The sequence below is a fragment of the Lactuca serriola genome, chromosome 8, assembly GCF_051521515.1.
Source record: "Lactuca serriola cultivar US96UC23 chromosome 8, Lser_US96UC23_V15, whole genome shotgun sequence".
NCBI classification, from domain to species: domain Eukaryota; kingdom Viridiplantae; phylum Streptophyta; class Magnoliopsida; order Asterales; family Asteraceae; genus Lactuca; species Lactuca serriola.
Window position 1 is genome coordinate 216,542,723 of NC_136415.1, and position 15,239 is coordinate 216,557,961.

Consider the following 15,239-nt stretch of genomic DNA (forward strand, 5'->3'; position numbering starts at 1 on the left):
AGGTTCAGGTTGAGTGTTGGGTTTCGGTTTTATGAGGAGGTTCGGTTCCAGGTGGTGTTTGGGTTGCATCGGTATGAACCCCCGTATCAGATACGTTGGTTGTAACCTTTGCAGTTGTGGTTGTGGTATCTGTGAAAATGGGTGGAGGTATAGGGAAAGAGGTTTTAGGAATGGTGGTAGTGGGGTTTATGGTGGGAATGGAAGTAGGGATTGTTTGAGTAGGAGACGGAATGGGTGAGACATGAATTTCCATGTCTGGGGTAGGTGATCGGGGTGGGGTGTTGCCTCGTGGAGGGGTTTCGCCTCTTTGAGAGTTGTCCGAACCCGAACTCTCGCCTTCTGAGTCACTCGAAGAGGAAGCGATGACAAGCTTTCGCTTCGGTTGAGTCTTCCGTCTCTTCGGCTGCGGGGATTGTGCAGCTTTGGTTGGTTTCCTCTTCCTGGGAGAAGGACCTTTAAAAGCTTTGGTCATTTGCTTCCCTTTATCCGCCTTTTTGCCCCTATTAACAGGCTTGTTAGCATCATGGATGGACTTGAGCATTTCCTATGTGAGTTCCCTCGGTCCAGACGTCTTGAACTCCTTAATCGTTCGGAGGAGCCTGCTGTCAGATGGAACAGCGCCGTACATTGTCTCCGGAATGGAGCCAATGAAAGAAAACTTGGATGCATCAGAGACGATGATCTTCGTGGTATGAAAAGAACCGATCGAAGACATCGATGCACCAGCAGCAGTGGGGACATCAAATTTATCCATCGCCCATTTTGTGATGAGAGTCCAGAACCGGGCATACGACACCTTAGAATTGTTGGATTAATGTCTAAGTCCATAACTATAATTGGTAAGACTTGACCCGACCCGGCATGGTCCATTTGGGTTGCATACCATCACGCACTTGGATAGACTATAATGAGAGAAATACGACACTTATGGTTATTAATATATTATAAGTTCTAGTATATTAATAATAAGAATAATAAGATTATTTAATTAGTATTGATCAAGAATTAATCTACGATTAATTAAGTGATCAAAAAGAAGACTAATTAAATATATGGATTGATTGTGTAAATCATCCATACTTGTATAGTGGGCTAATGCTCCATGGATAATCAAGTTGGGCTAAAACCCATAGGATGGTCCATGGATGCTCCATGGTGTATTTGTACCCATGGATCATGGAAATGAAAGGCCATGTGAATTAGGGTTTACATGGTGTAACCCTAACTATATAAGCATCTTATTCTTGACCAAAATCGGCCACTAGTGTGAAGTGGAAGGGCTAGCCGATTTCATGAGTTGTAGAATTCTCTCAAGCTATTTTAAGTGTTTTGGTGATTGTGATTCCATTTGAGGTGTCACACTTGGGGCACTAGGCACTCAAGCTTCATGAAGACTTTCTACACCAAAGAGGTATGTATTCTAACTTGCTATAGTTATTGTTTTTGTATGCTAGATTAGGATAATACCTTGGAAGTTCTTATTTGCATGTATAATAGAGAAAACATAGATCCAAGGTATTTAGGGTTGCATGTACACTTAGGAGTGTTAGAATGCTCAAAACCCAACAGTGGTATCAGAGCCTAGGCTTGCTTTCTCTTATACTTGTAATTAAAAGTTGAAAAAAGTCGAAAACTTGCTGTCTGACGAATGGACTCGGCGAGTCCATGGGGGGGACTCGGCGAGTTCATGTGTATCTTCAACTTACTCGGCGAGTAGGTTCATGCAACTCGGCGAGTAGGGTCGACAGAGTGTAGATTTTCGACTTTAGTTGCTGGAAATGGATTGGAAACATTACCCTAAACTGTTTTGGTACTTGAAAACTTGTTTTAGCTGGTGTAATGTTTTTGCTAATTCATTTACAACAACTAGTTATCAAAATTACAAAGTTTAATGTGATTTTGATTCTTGAAAGTGTTCATATTCATGTTCTTGTTCATATGAAGTTTAGATGATCATAGGGATTATTTGTAACCTATATGGTAGTTTAATTCTTGATCATAATGTGTTTTAATGGAGTCCATAACTTGTCCTCAAGTTATGGAAAACCAAAAGTCTCTTGGATTAAAAAAACCATTAAAAGAACACAAGAGTTAGAAAAATGAAAAGTCCTCATTTTGTTACTCTATTAAACTCATAAGTTACAAGAAATGAAAAGTTTTGAATCGTTTCAAAACTTGCCCTCAAGTTTTGGAATTTGTAAAGTTTTCACTTATGAATACTTTAATTCCAAGTTAGCCCTTAGAATTTTAAAAGTTAAAATTCAACCCTTATACTTTATAATATTATAAGTTAATAATATATATATGTATAAGAGTAAAGTCAGTCTTACCGCTAGTACGCCTCATTCACGAAGCCGGTCTATAAGGTGGGTATAAGGTTGTTGCCTATAAAATGGCAACTTAATGGGTGTCCACTCTCACCCACCGCTTGCTTGACCGGTGGAGGGTCGTTAGCTGAACGGGTTTGACAGGACTATAATTCTCCCTTCATTAAAAATATTAATGATAATACTAAGTAACTAAACTCTTAATAATACCCAATCTTAGTTACTTAGGAAAAATGTGAATAAGGTGCTAACCCATGAAATTACACTTTACACTTTGTCTAAGTCATTAGTGGAGCGTGTGTGGTTAACCGGCACACTAACTTGGACTTAACAAGGTAGGTAAAGGGTGACTTAATGTTTATCATAGTATCGATGGAGCGTGTGTGGTTAACCGGCACATCGATTGAGGGGTAAACACTTAAGGGTACCAAGTAATTTGCATGGTTACTTCACGCCTTGTTTTGTGATCCTCGGCATCCCAGTCACAAAACCTGAAGGGCACACTCGAGATTGAAACATGCCATTGAACAGTTCAATGAATCTCAAAGATCTAGGAGTTTCAAAACCAATTAAAACCTAATAATACATTTCGTTTATCTTGGTGGTAATTGGTGAATCGTCATTCACCGACCTTCAAATATTTTATAGCTTGGATTACGGCATACCTCTTCTAAGTTATAAAATAGTTTGTTGGGTCCTAGCCTTAATATTTCATATTGGGTGTCATATTAAGGACTTAAGATCAACTATCTTGAATATCTCCCAAAACATGTCTGGTTTAGACATTTATGATCTTCCCAAATCTCTTGAAACAAGCTTTCCTAATGAAGATGATGTCCCATGGATATCATACTTCTTTCTCCTCCTCGAATTATTCTCCCTAACCCACAAGTTCTTGAAAAGTTTAAGGTCACTCAAGCCCTATTGGCAAGGCAAGGTCTAGGTGTGATCACATCTTGGAGATGTAGTCACATATTGACAAGCCGGGAGAGTTGGGTGTCAAAGTCTTGAGAAAGTTGGTGGTTCAATCACTTTCTAAGTCACATAGTGAGTTCCTTTGGGACACCTATGAAACAGACTATGACAAGACCCTTAATGATCTTATCTATTTGCTAAGATCAACTTCCTAAAACTTTATGGACATTGACAATGATGACATTGGGTATCTAGTAAAGCTTTCTCTTCCTAATGGAAAGGGATCGGCCATAGTCAACTCGGTTGACCAAATGGTAAAGAGAAAAGCTAAGTCTGTGATAGTCTCGTGTACCATTATCAAAGGGTCCATATGTTTATATTTCCAAAGGAAGGGGCATTGGTTGCGAAGCTGCCAAATTTACCTAAGGATGTTAAAGTCAATAAGCTTGACTCTACTTCAGGTAAAGTCCACTATCTAACTCTGTTAAGTTTCTATTCTGAGATTCTTTATACATGATGTGACTGGGTCACATGGTGATGTTTTAAGAATCAAAGAAAAGTGAAGAAACTTAAGGAAAGAATATGCTGAATCTGATCGCATAGATGGAGTTCTATTGCATAGTTTGGAAAAATCGGATTCTTGAGCTACTTCTTAGGAGTTATGAGATATTGCTTAAGGAATAGATAACAACAAGTTTCCATATGGATTGTAAGGATAAGTTTTTTCCGCAAAGTTTTAAAATAAAAGAAAATTTTTGATTTTATTTATTTTAAAATATCCTTACAATGGCATTTGAGGAAAAACTATTGCTTATATGATTCCACTAATAGCAAGAGTGGAAATATGAAATTGATTCTTTCATTTATGGTAATGTCTAAATTTACCAAATAAGGAAAGATTCCCATTACCCAAGTTTCAATTGGACCGGAACTTGGAATCATGCAAGTTGTATAGGATGATGAATGAGAACTTTCAAGTATTGGAAAAATTAAGACTAATTACTTGTTCACATGGATGTATGAGTCAAGTAAAGGACTAAAGGATCGAGTACACATTCTTGTGCACTGATTAAGTCCACCACAAAAGTTTGATAAGACTATTCGTCATAGTTTACTAAAGCTCAGTAAATATGATTATACTTACAAGCTTAAGTGTAACTCTGAGACATTGGAAATAGGTTCTAATGTATGGCAGAGCGAATAAGAAGAATCAAAATGGCAGAAGGATAAAAGTTTCTCAAATCTGAAAAGATGGGAGAGTACTTTAGTATCAGTTTTGTGATCATCTTAAAGATTAAGAAACCATAGCACAATTAGTTCTCTAAGGAAATCTTAGTGCATTCTTATGACTAAGAAGAGGGATCTTGAATTGTTGAAATGGTTAAATCAAGAAGATGAGTAATACTTCGTTCCAATACAAGTCTTAGAGTCATACTCCAAGATTGCAACTTGAGTGACATGTCTCAAAAGAAGGTTTAAAACACTTGTCAAATGTAAGAGTAAAAGTTTTCTACTCTAGTACATTTGAAATTGGTAAAGTTGTGATGTTTTGGATAAAACAAAGACCAACTTAGGCCAATTGTGTGAAGTGTTTGTCTTGATTAGAATCTGCACTATCTCTTGGATGTTAGACAAGGGAGTCTTATATGTCAAGAGGACAGTGGGAGTCTTAAAGGTCTTGAAAGTCTCAAGAACTAATCAAGAAGAGAACCTGAAGTTCTTCACTAGCACACGACTTGAGGTTTATAATCTATCGTGTTCACATATTCTGTGCCCATTCCAGTTAAAGTTGGCTTTGCATATGAGTTCTTAGAGTTCTCAATTGATTGCACAACAACTTGGAAGCAATGGTAGGCCCTTGAGCTGCCAGGTGGCAAGAAATTAAGATTGAGTTCAATCCATATGAGTTTGGATTTGTCATTATCCTTGTCTTGTGTCTATGGTTTTGACAATTCACATGGATAAGAACTCATACACCAGTAAATCTAAGTGTCATAAGGCTTCTCTCTGATTCATGAAAATGATGGTGAGGAAACACTTTCACTAAGTAGATTTTATCTAGATAGCAATTGTGATATTTGCATTCTCAAAGTCGTTAGTGGAGCGCGTGTGGTTAACCGGCACACTAATATGGACTTGTGAGAAGTGGCAAAAAGGTCTAACCATTATGATTACGGCATACCTCTTCATAATTGTTTAGACACACCCATGTGCTATCTAAGGGAAGGTGTATGATTTTGATGAAGTTTTATCAAAACAATCTAGTATTAGAAATCTGAACTTTGGTAAGAAAGTCAATGAGGTATTGATTTCTAGAAGTCCAGCTAATTTCTGAGTACATGTCAAAGCTAGTGGGAGAATAAGTGTTATGCTAATAATCATCATGTTAGTGGGAGCATGATAATTATGATAAGTATTGCAAGTTAGCAATGTTAATTATAGAAAACAAGAAGTTTCAATTCGTGAGGTTGTAGGGGTTGAAAAAGTTATTTTGCTATAATTAAGGGAGAGGAAATTATACTTCATCTCAAATCTATAAGCTTAGATCGTGAGGTTTTAATCATTTAGTCAAGGATATATATATGAATTTCATGTTGGAATGGCTCAACATAAGGAAATTCTGTGTATGAGTCCATTATTTGCGTTCTAAAATTCGATTATGATTACGGCATCCCTTTTCATAATCTGAATTATGAGAACTTGGCAAATTGAAATGGACATATTATAGCAAAAGACTGGTTTAGTCTCTATGTGAGACATCATGAATCGTGTCCCATATGCTTCGGATATACGATCGATTACATGTGCTATATTCATCCTTTCTAAAATTTTCCAAATGCCTAGGGCATTAAGAAGGGAAAAGGTTTAGAACTGGATATGACTAAAAGGATTAAACAATTGTCGAGGACAATCTAAGGTTTACCAAAGATTGGTTGCTCAAGGACAGTTGGAAGTATAGTGATAATTCTGGAAGGACCATACTAACATAATCTGTAAGGAGGCAACTCTTGTTCAGAAGTGATAGTCAAAATGGAATCTGGAAATGCTTCAAAGTTAGAAATTTCAATCTGTGTAAGATTAAGGAAACTTAATGCAAGAAGGATGTTTCCAAGGAGTTGATCTCCTTTGGAATACTCTGTAATGATTGTTTCCAAGTCTTTGTGAGTTTGTGCATAATCGTTACAAGAGTATCAATGCATATAAGTTTAGAATCTAACAGATTTCAGTAAATGGCATGAATTTGGAATTCTTGCATTTGCAGTAAGGATTTGGGAGTGTGAAAAGAGAATCATTGAAGTTATGTTCAATTGATCTAGTTCACAAAGTAAAGATCATAGACAAACATAGTATGCATACTTGGTGTATGGCATGACTAGTGTTTAAGAAAACATAGTGTACATGCTTGGAGCATGGGACAACTGTTGTTTTAAATTCAAGAATAAAGTTGATAGCTGAAACAGTATACAATGAATAATGTGTAATCATATGGTGATAAATAAAAGGTGTTTTATTTATATTCATAAGTTCTGAGACCATATTGGATTCAATTATTATTGTGTTTCATTTTTCATGTTTTGACTTCCCGAATAAACTAGGTTATTCTTTCGGAATGACTAAGTTATTCAAACCATCCACAGTCGGTCATATGTTGGAAGTAGATATGAATTAAGATTGTCATGATGGGTTGTAGAGGTCTAAGGTGTTGGACAAGGCTACAGCAATCATGAGTGCTCATAAGTTCTGAGTATTGGATTCAACCCGCGCTCATTGGAATCACTTCATGGATTTTATCACGAGTGATCATGAGACGATAATATCTTATATTCTTCAAACCTAGAGATATGAGTTGTTACTATGAGTTGGTTGTACATTGATTGCACGAAACCGCATTTGGTAACTCGGTGCTATAAAACGTGCTTTTGTGTATGATTCAACAAGTAGTAGAACAAGCCATATGAGTCGAAGTTTATCCATTCCTTTTACCTTCGGGATAAAAGCGATATCTGTGGGCCCCTCGATGATTTGATGATGACAAATGGAAGTGCTCGGCCGGGCCAGGACTGATTTGATTTGTTCAATTAGTCAGTCGTCATAAATCGGAAATCGGGAAACAACAAATGGACAAAGAGAATGATTATAATCCATGTCTCAGTCCATATGATATCTAGAATGGAGGAATATATGATCCCTTATCTAATGGACAAGTCATTGACAAAGGTCAGAGTTCATCTACAAGGTCAGAGTTCGACAGAAGCTTTTGAGAGCTACGATTGCCAGTTGGTTCCTGAAGTCATACGCAATAATAGTTTTAGACTTATCCAAGTGGGAGACTGTTGGATTAATGTCTAAGTCCATAACTATAATTGGTAAGACTTGACCCGACCCGGCATGGTCCATTTGGGTTGCATACCATCATGCACTTGGATAGACTATAATGAGAGAAATAAGACACTTATGGTTATTAATATATTATAAGTTCTAGTATATTAATAATAAGAATAATAAGATTATTTAATTAGTATTGATCAAGAATTAATCTACGATTAATTAAGTGATCAAAAAGAAGACTAATTAAATATATGGATTGATTGTGTAAATCATCCATACTTGTATAGTGGGCTAATGCTCCATGGATAATCAAGTTGGGCTAAAACCCATAGGATGGTCCATGGATGCTCCATGGTGTATTTGTACCCATGGATCATGGAAATGAAAGGCCATGTCAATTAGGGTTTACATGGTGTAACCCTAACTATATAAGCATCTTATTCTTGACCAAAATCGGCCACTAGTGTGAAGTGGAAGGGCTAGCCGATTTCATGAGTTGTAGAATTCTCTCAAGCTATTCTAAGTGTTTTGGTGATTGTGATTCCATTTGAGGTGTCACACTTGGGGCACTAGGCACTCAAGCTTCATGAAGACTTTCTACACCAAAGAGGTATGTATTCTAACTTGCTATAGTTATTTTTTTTGTATGCTAGATTAGGATAATACCTTGGAAGTTCTTATTTGCATGTATAATAGAGAAAACATAGATCCAAGGTATTTAGGGTTGCATGTACACTTAGGAGTGTTAGAATGCTCAAAACCCAACAAGAATGTCGTGAAGAAGAAGAGAGGCTCTGGATGAGTTGTTGCCAGAGAACAAACCCATAGTCAAGATTGACTCCGTTGTAGACGCCATACATAATCGACAAGAACAGTCGACTAGAACCATCGGATCCTGAGCTCCATTCAGATAAGCCCTTGAAGAGGACTGTAAACATGCCATTCCATTGTGGCGGCACGCAGGATTTTTTAAACTTCGCGACGGAGGTGAGCGCCTCCGTGTACCCCATATTATAAAACATGTTGTAAAGATGCCCAATCGGAATCGTCTCCGGATTAATTCTTGAAGGGTCAGCAGCCAACCCTAGCAGTGTGTCAAATCGTTGTCTAGAAATGGAGGTCTTGTGATCAGAAACCTCGAAGAACACCCTATCGACTGCTTTATCGTAATGTGCAGTCACATACACCTGCGATAGGAGCTCCATGGGCACAGACTCAACCCTAGAAAGTGCAGGATCGATTTGTGAGTACTTCAGGCACTCGATGATCGGAGACATATAAGAATCGTACGCCAGAGGGGTTAGGTCAATCACCAAACATTGTTGAGGGCGAATGGGAAGGATGCGTGATGTGGCATGGACTGAGGATGATTCTGCCATTGTTAAAGGTAGGAAGAAGAAGATGAACAGGAAAGCTTTTGGGAATTTTTGCTCTCTTGGAAATCCGGATGCAGTAAAAAGGTAAATGGGAATGGAGACTGCCTTTTATAGTGGGTGAAAGGAGAGAGAAAAATCGGATCAAATCTTCTATGGAAATACGAAAAGGTTTTCTGGAATGACAGATGCGTGACAGTTAAGGCATGCGATGATCACGTAGGAGAGAGAGTGTCAGATTCCTAGGAACATGCCGCCCAACAAGCGCCGTTTCAGAAGAAACCATTTCAAATCCACACGCGCCTTTAAGTGCCAGAGAGGAACTGCTTGAAATTCGCACACGCGTCCATTATGTCAATAAAAGAATGGGCGTTTTAAATTCGCACGCGTCCCTTTTTAACTGTCGTTTGAAATTTAATCCTTTGATCTCCCGCCTGAGTCAGCAACCCTTAATCTTATCTTTTAAATGGCATCTTTTGAATTAAATTCCCACGTGGATGATTGTTGACCATAACCCGATAATGAACCACCAAAGCAATAATACAGCCTGTAATTATGAGTACCAAAATTTTGGAAAATCAAAGATTTTCGTGCTAAGAGTGTAAAAAAGAAAAGAAATAAAGCAACTCTTTTTAGGAATAAATGTGATGTCAATAATGACACGAAACAAATGATCCCAGACACGAATCTCTTCCTTCAAGATCAAGAGAGACCTTAAAGTGTTTATGTGGATTCCCGTTAAATGACGATGAAACACTTATGAATAAATGTTGAAAGGCTTCTTTTAATTAGGCTACGTAAGGGTGGCTTTCGCTTTGATGCAACAATTCTAATCTTGAAATAAGAAAGAAAGTGATCAAAGTACTTGTGAGACCGGTGTAGTCTGTTGAACAAGTAGGTAGGAATTAATTTTAAATAGCTTGGAAAATATAAAATCTCAAAAAAAAAAAAAAACTGGACCCCAAGGGAAGAAATGTTATGGTGTTTAACAATTTCATAGGAATCACACAAAAAAATTTGAGAGTTCATCAAGATACATCCGTCAATTCTTTGGTGAAAAGTTGAGCAAATTTATTGTTCACCGTCAATTCAGATTTGGTGTTGAATTTTGGGTTTCACTCAGCTCGTAGTGGCACGAAACTGAGATCATAAACACAGTTGTTGTGTAACCATAAACCTCAGTTGTAATTTCTGAGAGTCTCAAGGGTTACGTTGATGACACGAATGTAATGGAGAAATGTAATGGAGATGGTGTAAGAAATTAAAGTACCTCTGCTGCGAAAATAAGGACCAAGTAGAAAACTCTTATCTCATGTGAGAAGAGAGTTAGGTAGCTCATGATTAGAATCTTATGAGGCTTGTGACACATACACCAGCATGCTTTTAGGGACACTTAAGTAATCCAACAATTATATCCCCATAAACGAACGAACACATAAAAAATAAGAAAATATTTTTGGAGTTTTGATATATATAAAAAAAATTAAAAAGAAAAAAATAAAAAAGAAAAAAATAAGCAAGAAAAAAAAACTTAGAAAGAGAAAAAAAAACTTTGAAAAAGTTTGGAAAACCGAACCCGAACGTTCGGTTGGTTTCGGTTGAGAAAAAATTTTGAAAAACCGAACCCGAGCGTTCGGTTGGTTTCGGTTTAAGAAAATTTTGAAAAACCGAGCCCGAGCGTTCGGTTGGTTTCGGTTTAAGAAAATTTTTGAAAACCGAACCCGAGCGTTCGGTTGGTTTCGGTTAAAGAAAATTTTGAAAAACTAAACCCGAACCTTCGGTAGGTTTCGGTTTTGGAAAATTTTGAGAAACCAAACCGGAACCTTCGGTAGGTTTCGGTTTTCGAAAATTTTGAGAAACCGAACCCGAACCTTCGGTAGGTTTCGGTTTTGGAAAATTTTGAGAAACCGAACCCGAACCTTTGGTAGGTTTCGGTTTTGGAAAATTTTAGAAAACCAAGGAATTTAGGCTTGCAATAAGAAAATACCTTTGACAACAAGAGAAACAACTTTGTACATGAAATATACAACCAAGAAATCTACCTTTGTGGTGATGAGCGAGTCAGATTATTTAACCGAACCTGAACGTTCGGTCAATTTCGCTTCTTACGTTTGAGGTTGAGAGGTAGTTTGAGGTACTGACTCTGATTCCATCATACCTAGCCCTTGTAAAATTCTGTTGAATGATGCTTCAGGAAGAGCTTTGGTAAAGACGTCAGCCAGTTGATCAGTGGTTCGAACAAAGTGTACTTCAACGTTTCCATCTTCCACATGATCTTTGATGAAGTGATACCTCAGTGCTATGTGTTTGGTTTTAGAGTGTTGCACTGGGTTATGACAAATCCTAATTGCACTTTTAGAGTCACAATATAGTGGGATCTTCTTCATATTGAGTCCATAGTCTCGAAATTGACTCTGGATCCAAATCACTTGGGAGGTGCAGGATGCAGCGGCTATGTATTCAGCTTCGGCAGTAGACAACGACACGCACGTTTGTTTCTTTGATTGCCAGCTAACCAACTTCTCGTCAAGGAATTGACAGCCACCAGTGGTGCTTTTTCTGTCGAGTCCACATCCTCCAAGGTCTGCATCTGAGTAGGCTAGAACGAAGAAGCCTGAGTTGGAAGGATACCATAGACCTAAGGAGGCAGTTTGCTTGAGATATCATAGAATGTTCTTCACTGCAAGCATGTGAGGTTCACGTGGGTTTGCCTGAAATCTAGCACAGTAACACATAGAAAACATGATGTCAGGGCTGCTAGCAGTAAGATACATCAGTGAGCCTATCATTTGACGATAGAGCGTGATATCAACAGCCGGTTTGTCTAGGGATGGAGTGAGCTTGGTGCCGAATGCCATTGGGACTTTGACTTTGGAATCTCCCATCATACCAAACTTTGGTAGGAGAGTCTTCGTGTAAGCTTCCTGATTGATAAAGATGCCTTCGGGTCCCTGTCTAATATTTAAGCCAAGGAAAAAGTTAATAGGACCCATTGAGCTCATTTCAGATTTAGTCTCCATCAGCTTTCTGAATTCAACTGTTAGGCTGGGATTCGTTGAGCCAAAGATGATATCATCGACATAAATTTGAACGATCATAAGGTGGTTAACTTCCTTTTTGTGAAAGAAGGTTGGGTCAACCGAACCTTGTTTGAATTTGGACATCTTTAAGAATTTAGTTAGCGTTTCATACCAGGCTCTCGGAGCTTGTTTGAGTCCATACACAGCTTTATCCAGAATGTAGCAGTGATTGGGATACTTTTCGTTCACGAAACCAGGAGGTTGCTCCACGTACACTGTTTCTTCGAGTTCTCCATTAAGAAAGGCACACTTGACGTCCATTTGGAAAACTTCAAAGTTTTTGTGGGCAACATAAGCAAGAAATATTCTTACAGATTCCAGCCTAGCTACAGGAGTGAAAGTCTCTTCATAATCAATCCCTTCCTCCTGACAATATCCTTTTACTACCAGACGATCTTTGTTCCTTATAACGTTCCCTTCCTTGTCCATTTTATTCCTTAAGACCCATTTGAGACCAACAACCGAGGCATCTGGAGGAGTTGGAATGAGGCGCCAGACTTTGTTCCTTTCAAATTCGTTCAGTTCATCTTGCATCTCTTGAATCCAATCGGAGTGATCGAGAGCAGTGTTAACTGTTTTCGGTTCAACTTTTGATACGAATGAGTTAAACATGCAAAATTCAACTTTGGAAAATAAGGATGTCTGTTTTGCCTTGAGTTGTGATCGGGTTAGAACCTTTTCAGAAACATCACCAACAACTTGAGAGATAGGATGATCTCTGGTCCATTTGGTAAGAGGAGGGTAGTTTGGATCAAAGGTTGGGTCCAGTTCAGCATTGATCATTTTTTATGGTTCGGATTGGCTTTCATAGTCGAATGACATATCAGCTTGCTCCCCCTCGATAGATGAGCTTTCTGGAATGCTTTGATAAACTTGAGGTTCAGAGGTTTCTTGTGTTGCTGGGTATTCAGGCGTTGATGCACCTTCGGATGGTGAAGCACTTTCGGTTGAATAAGTACTTTCGGTTGGAGAAGTACTTTCGGGAGCAGTTGGAGAGCTTGGCTCCCCCTCCACATGTGAGGTCGGCTGAGTTGATGACGGTTGATCCTCCCCCTCGACTGAAGCATTGTTTGATGGAGGTTCGTTTGAATTCGATCCGCCTGCGTTCATTCTCCTGGCAGCTTCTTCGACAATTTGCTTCATATGGTCTACCTTGTTGTCTGTTGCACCTGCTTCTGAGAGAGTAGCTTTCTCTAGTTCCTCAAATAGCTCCATAAACTTTTCGAATAGATTAGCGATCGAGACTGTGACTTGGCCAGTTTGAGGAAAGATTTCCCCAGCTGTGTCTTCTTTGGCCTGTAGCTTTTTGACATAGCTATCGTCGAAAGTCACGTAATAAGTCTCTTCGATTTTTCTCGAACGCTTATTTAGAACTCTGTATGATTTGGAAGTGAGAGAGTAGCCCAGAAAGATTCCCTCGTCGGCTTTGACAACAAACTTGTTGCGGTGTTCTTTAGAGTTAAAGATGAAACACCGTGAGCCGAACACGTGGAGAAATTTCACATTGGGCTTCCTGTTGTTGAGAATCTCATAAGGTGTGAGCGTGAATCGCTTGTTGAGATATGACCTGTTCTGTGTAAAACAAGCAGCAGAAATAGCATCAGCCCAAAAATAAAGAGGTAAGGAAGCGAAACTTAGCATTGTTCGGGCAGCTTCACACAAAGATCGGTTTTGTCTTTCGACAATTCCGTTCTGTTGAGGTGTGTAGGGATCTGAGAAGTTGTGACTTATTCCCTTTTCTGCCAGAAATTCTTCAAATTCTCTATTTTTGAATTCCAGACCATTGTCGCTCCTGATGTTGCGAACGACCTTCTTGAGCTGTACTTCAATCTGCTTGATGAACACTTTCAGCTTATGAGTCGCTTCAGATTTGAGCTTTAGAAAGAACACCCATGTAAATCGTGAAAAGTGATCAACAATAACAAGAATATACTTGCTACCACTGATGCTTTCGATAGATGATGGACCACATAAATCAATATGACGTAATTCGAGTGGTTCAACAACTTTCGTGTTAATTATAGATGGATGACTTTGACGACTCTGCTTCCCCATTTCGCATGCAGCACACAAATGATCTCTGTCGAACTTGAGCAATGGAAGACCTCGAACATGACCTCCAGTGACAACTTTGTTGATATCTTTAAAGTTCAGATGAGAGAGTCTTCGGTGCCACACCCAGCTTTCGTCAGATTGTGCTTTTGATAACAGGCATATAGTTGGGTTTCCTTTGATGGGTTTGAGGTTTAGAGGAAACATTTCACCCTTACGCTCTGATTTGAGAATTACTTTCTTCGTCTTCTTCTCAATAATTTCAGAACCTTCATCGTCGAATGAGACATTGAGACCTGTACCCCCAACAAGCTGAGATACACTGATGAGGTTGTGTTGTAGTCCTTCCACGTATGCCACCTTCCTTATAGTGAAATCACCATTGGTAATCATTCTGTATCCCTTTATGGTGCCGAAGGAGTTATTTCCAAACTTGACGTTGCCACCATTTGTAAGAGACCTGTATTCCCTGAGCTCTTCTTTCCTCCCTGTCATGTGACGCGAGCAGCCACTATCGATGTACCATTCTTCGTCAAACTGCTCGTCACTTATAACCTGCAAAAATTAAGCAGATTTAGGAACCCAAAGTTTCTTGGGTCCTCATGAGCCTTTCACAGGTATAGGAATAGTAAGAGAGATGTCAACAAGATATGTTCGTTTTATTAGTGTTGTTTCCTATTTCTTTTTGATGGTAAAAACATTGATTTTATTAGGATTAGGTGCGTTCGGTTTAGACTCTGGTTTGGATGCAGAAACCTTCTGTTTGCCCTTTTGCTCAGCTGACGAATGAGATTTTTGAGAATAAACTGAGTGAAATTTAGAGCGAGATGGAGATGAATTGGAAGAATTAGAAGAATTAGATGAATTAGATGAGTGAGAAGGAGAGGGCTTAGATGACTTCTTGTCTGGAGACTCTAGGTGACCCTTTTGCTTTTGATCATTGGTGGGACTGACCTTAGAGTTTTGATCTCTTTTGATATCGGAACCGAACCTTTGCTTTCTGTTGGAGTCGTTTTTTGAACCGAACCTTTGCTTTCGGTTGGAGTCATCCTCTGAACCGAACCTTTGCTTTCGGTTGGTATTCTTTTCCGAACCGAACCTTGGCTTTCGGTTGTTGTGGCTCTCATGCTTTTTAACAGGTTTATTCTCAAACTTCAGATTCT